The sequence below is a fragment of the Pelodiscus sinensis genome, chromosome 3 (assembly GCF_052426305.1).
Source record: "Pelodiscus sinensis isolate ZL-2025 chromosome 3, ASM5242630v1, whole genome shotgun sequence".
Taxonomy (NCBI): domain Eukaryota; kingdom Metazoa; phylum Chordata; order Testudines; family Trionychidae; genus Pelodiscus; species Pelodiscus sinensis.
The window spans coordinates 153457305-153463304 of record NC_143054.1 but is presented as its reverse complement, the minus strand read 5'-3'; positions in this window follow the sequence as shown (position 1 = coordinate 153463304).

Below are 6000 nucleotides of genomic sequence, written 5' to 3'. Positions count from 1 at the left end.
CCCATAAGGAGCTGATTTTATAATTCAACTTGATCTAAACCCCATGCACCTCATAAGTAAAAACTAGAATTGCACATCAGAGACTGGGCTAAACTTTTGGGCTACGTCTACACTGGCCCCTTTTCCGGAAGGGGCATGTAAATTTCAGCAGTCGTCGTAGGGAAATCCGCGGGGGATTTAAATATCCCCCGCGGCATTTAAATAAAAATGTCCGCCGCTTTTTTCCGGCTTTTAAAAAAGCCGGAAAAGAGCGTCTAGACTGGCCCCGATCCTCCGGAAAAAGTGCCCTTTTCCGGAGGCTCTTATTCCTACTTCAAAGTAGGAATAAGAGCCTCCGGAAAAGGGCACTTTTTCCGGAGGATCGGGGCCAGTCTAGAGGCTCTTTTCCGGCTTTTTTAAAAGCCGGAAAAAAGCGGCGGACATTTTTATTTAAATGCCGCGGGGGATATTTAAATCCCCCGCGGATTTCCCTACGACGACTGCTGAAATTTACATGCCCCTTCCGGAAAAGGGGCCAGTGTAGACGTAGCCTTGGAGAGGGAAGAGGAGAACACCTATGGAGATGATTGGGTCTCTTCATACCTCTCAGGACTGTTGCCCGTCAGTTTTATTCTCCATGGCATGTTCTGATTCATCTGAGAACCTCCTACTGAGATGAATGAAAAGGAGATCTAGGTGGGGATAGCCAACTTAAGCTGTTCAGCAGGGAGGCTGCAAGCTTATTACCTATAGAGTTCTGATCCCTGTTTCTGTGATTCTCCTGTGAAAGTTGTTCAGAAACCTTCCCCCAATGCTATGGTGCAAAGTGGAGTCTGAGCTACGTGTACCCAGAAACTGCTGCAGTTGTGCCAGTGTAGAGCTTCAGGGTACACATTAACCACTCCATGAGACCTAGGTCCTCAAATGAATAGTGCATCACCCTAGTACTGTCTACAGTAAGGGCTAGGTCGGCTTAACTATCTCACTCAAGGAGGGGAATTTTTGACACCCCTGAGTGATGTAGTCGGCTCAACCTATCTTTTTAGGGTAGACCCAGCCTGGATTTCCTTTTCACTCCTCCTCATTCTCCCTTGCTTCCTCCAGCTGGTAGATACGCTCCTCACAGTTACCACCATTCTTCTTGCCATGGCTCTCCTGCCCTATTGGGGCATGAAAGAGACGAGAGGAGGGCAGAACTGGTAGCTGTTTGACCAGCAGGTGTTCCCTGCAAGACTGCCCTTGTTCCTGGTTAGGTGCCTCTCGGTCATATCCTCTTATTGCTACTTCCTCAAAAATCAAGGGGAAATTGCTGTAAAAACCTTCAGTTACCCAGAATTAAAACTGACTGGCAAATCCCTTGTATCTTTCCAGAACATCAAGAGCACCTATGCTTAAACTGCAGAAGACCTGAAAATACAGAGCTATGGGACAGCTCTAACTTCTTTGAACAACACCCCAGGCCTCGCTCTTTTCAGATATACAGAGCACTCTGGAGATACAAATACAGGAGGAGAAACTGAAAGCTCATGTCCTCACTAAGGCAGAAATTGCACGGAGGCCAGGATTAAAGAAAGCCAGCTGGCTCCACCTGGCTTATACTCAGCCATTTCATCTGCCCTACACAAACCAGAGTTCCAGGTGTTACACTCCTTGACTCTTGTCCTCGGCCTGGTATGCTACCAGATTGCTATAAATCTCCATACCAAGAATAGACTATTGTGCTCTTCTGGGTGCAAAGCCAACAAACTCAGCACCAACATGAGAGGCCTGTGATCCATTTGGGTGCAGATGCTCTTTCTCACAGATTGCAGCGTGAGCTGGCAACCTGCTGCAAGTAATCTCTGCTCCAGTCAGTACAGCTGTCCCTAGTGCAGTGACGGGCAGCGCATGTAGACACATGAGAATACAGTTCTGTAGAACACAGCACACTCCATAAAATGGGGTGCGCTGGCTGAAAGGTATTTACAGTATATCCCCCTGTGACTCGGGCCAGCTCCAGGAGGCAGCATTAAGGTTGTGAGCAGTGCTGGTGTATCCTTAACTCTACATTTCTTGGATTTGAGAAGTCCAAGCAAAGGTGCATTCAGTGTTCTGGAAGGATATGCCTGTTCGGCAATCTGGCCTCTGTATTAACTGAATTTTTGTGAAGGAATTCTAAACAACAAATTGTTTGCCTACTGCAAAGATACAGAGGGCCTGTTTTGATATGCTTTCCATGAGCTTTAAGAATAGTAGAGCTAACCAACTGAAAAAGCCCTATGTGTCTCAGGAAGAAATCAAGGAAATGCCTAGCAATTAGCCTTCTTCACCTAAGCAACCATTGTGTCAAACACACACACACAAAGGTCATGGCTGCACAATATGGCCCCCTTTGTGCTACGATAACTGAACAAAGAGGCCACGCTAAACGTACTCTTTGTATTGCTCCACTTTTGGGCTTCCTCAGACTCGAATAACTTTTAATGTTTTTGGTATATTAACATTTTACTTCAATGGTAGAACACGTTACTGTGAGAGCACTCTGTTTGGAGATATTAGCTTCAAAATGCTTGAAGTAAAAACTTTATGCCCCCCACTTCTTAACAGCGTTGTTATGCAATAGTTAGAGTCTAGACATACAGTGAAAGAGTTTTGCCATCACAATCATGCATCCAAATGGCCTCATAAGACAGTCCCTGTAGAAATGCAATGAAATTCTCTTTTCATCATGACAGTTTTGCAAATTCTAATTGTTATGGCATTATTTTTAATTTGATTTTGACATGCAATCACTATTACAAAATATAGATGCCCATCCAAGTTTACTTTACATGAGTACATTATTTGGAATGGGTGGACTGGGCCCCCGTCCTGGAGGCTGGATGCCTTGCGGCACCCTGCCCCAGGGAGAAGAGCAGGAGAGAGGTCCTCCAAGTAGCCTAGAGTGGTTGTCTCTGCTGTGGCCAATCAGGGCCCAGCAAGCTCATATAAAAAAAATTTCTGGGCCAGGGCCTGCTAGTTTTTCACTGGAGTTTGACCCAGCCAGATCTAGGCTCTGACTGGGAGGACAGCAGTACCTTGGACAGATCTGAGTGTGAGCTGAACTTTTGACCTGGTTCAAACCCAGATTCAGAGGCTGAAGACTAGCCACAGAACCTGGGACAGGGTTTATTGAGAGCCAGGCCTCCAAGCCCTGAGAGACAGAGCTGGACCGAGCAGTGTCATGGGGAAGTGGCCCAGAAAGCCAGGTAGCAGCAGGCACTAGAGACTCTAAGCAGACAACTACTATTTATTGGGTCCGTGGGGCAGGACACAGAAGAGTGGGCAGGCGTAGGTCCCTAGGTCTGGTCAAAGGCCATGGAGATGAGCTCTTTTGGGGACACTTCAGCTATGTCTACACTCATGGCTTCTTGCGCGAGAAATATGCAAATGAGGCTAAGCGTGGAATATTGCCGAGCCTCATTTGCATACCTAATGAGCTGCCATTTTTGCAGAAAAGGTTGTTGCACCAGAAGGGTCTGTCTACACTGCCCCTTCTTGCGCAAGAAAAACCCTCTTGGGCAATGCCGTTATTCCTGAAAATAATTGGCATAATGGCATTGAGCAAGAGGGTTTTTCTTACGCAAGAAGGGGCAGTGTAGACAGCACCTTCTGGTGCAAGAGCCTCTTCTGCAAAAATGGCGGCTCATTAGGTATGCAAATGAGGCTCAGCGATATTCCATGCTTAGCCTCATTTGCATATTTATTGCGCAAAAAGCCGCAAATGTAGACATAACCTTCCACTCCTGGAGAACAGCTGGACAGAAAATTGCTGATGCACCATCAGCCACAAAGGGGGATGACCAGGAAAGAGACTCCTTTACAGTCTTACACTCTAATTATTCTTCATACATGCACATGTTGCCTTTTAAAAACTTTCTATCCTCCAAAATACCACAGTAGCGTATAGTGAGGGCAGTTTGCTTATCCACATTTTACTGGGAAAAACAGCTACAGATTTTTAAAAAGAAGCATTTGAAACCATTTGAAAATAGATTACAGGTCTAAAGCCAAAAGCAGTGCTCTGCTTTTGGTTTCTCCAGGAGTCTTAGTAGCTGGGAAGTCACGTAAACATACCTAGGATTACTGGGACCTGTGTTTGTATTTTGTTTTTCCACACACTGTTTTTAAAGTAACTCCCACACCCATTTACATGGGCAGTGGTAAGTAAGATGAGAGCTAGCATTTAAAATTATCAAAAGCTCCTAAATCTCATTGTCAAAGTGACTCAGACATTTTGAAATGACTCATTGACAGCCAAAGAAACATTGGCTCCTAAGTTACATAGTTGCCTTCTCCTTGTATTTACACAGAGAAATGGATTGTTCTTGAGGTGAAAGCACTGCAGTACAAGCCAAGAGATCTTCATTTCTGACTCTAGCAAGGATTCCCAGTGGAAACTGGTTACATCTGGAAATGGGTGAGCAAGCCTAGCTGCTTGGAGAGTGAAGGGACACAGGCTAAAGGTGGGCATGGAGATATGAAGCAGAGTGGCACGTACCCTTCTAAAGCAACTTTACTATTTGGGGGAATGAGAGCTGAAAGAGAGCTGCCTAGCCAAACAGCAGAGCTGGAAGAGGATCCTTTCTTTAGGATCTCCCACTGCTTTCAGAGCCGAACAGGGAGTGAGCAAAATGGAGAATCCCAAGATCATAGGGTTGTCTGTACAGAGGTGAAAACCTCTCTCTACACAGGCAAGCCTCCGTAGCCAGCTCATTTCAGTTCTGGAAGCTGAGTGGTATATAGAGCTAGGTGAAAATTCTCAGCTGAAGCTTTTTTCCCGTCCCTCCCTCCCCCCAAAATAATGCAGATGCAAGTCTCCTAAAACATTTCACTGACTGGTGTTGAGTTTGATTCATTGTTTCAGTTGCAGGGAGAGACCAAAAATTCTGAAATGTCAAAATGAAACATTTCAGCTCTTTCAAAAGGAAACACTTCTGTTTTTCTAACTAGATTCATAAGGGAACCTCTGTACCTGAATCATACATTTAGGCACCATCCACAAATTGAAAATGAAGGCACCCTGCCTGTGGTATGTCATAGCTCATGTGATTAGCCTACAGTCCTGAAAGGTAGGAGTCTCTTGTTCAAAGCCTTTTTTCTCCTCAGACCGAGGGGGGAAATTAAACCAGGATCTCCCACACCCCAGCAGACTCACCTAACCACTGGGATTAAAAATAAAAGGTGGGGGCTAACCTTCTTAGATGCTTTTGTGTGGATTGTGGCAGTCACCTAACTCATTCTTGGGAGAAATGATTTAGGCCAAGACCACACTACCACTTATGTGGCTTAAGATCTTAAATATTCAACCCCCTGAGCAGCCTACTTTATGGCAGCATAAATGCTAGTGTGGTCAGTTCTATGTTGGTGGGACAACTTCTCTCCAATTCTGCTGGTCACAAGAGTGGGTTTTTTACACCAACGGGACAGCTCTCTCCTGTCTGCATAGAATGGCTGTATGAGAGAACTTACAGTGGTGCAGTTGAATCTGCACAGTTCTGCTGATGTGGCCTTAAGTGCCTAACCTGCCTGGCTCAGGAGACATTGTGGATTGGTAACAGAGATGGGCACTTCTCTACAGACCAAATTCAGATGCATGTCTTCATCAGAGGACAGGGGTGACTGATGAGGAGGGACCTGGGGTGCACCATTCACATGATTCCCCCCCCATATAACTCCTCCCTGAGCCTTCCCTAGCCTGAGGAGGGCCAGAATAACACCCCTTTTCCCCAACCCTCACCCATGACCCACCTCTTTCTGCTTCCACCCTGCCCTGCCCTGCCCTTCCTCAACCTGGTCCACTCCCTCCCTGCCTCCTCCCTGTCCCCGCTCCATCTCCTATCCCATGCAACGTGGTATGGGAGACTAGTTGGGGTCTGGCCCTGACAGCTGCTACTCCTGTGCCCTTCCTGCCCATGGCACTGGGAAGTTGTGTCCCCCTGGCTACGTCTAGACTGACATGAATTTCTGAAAATGCTTTTAACGGAAAAGTTTTCCGTTAAA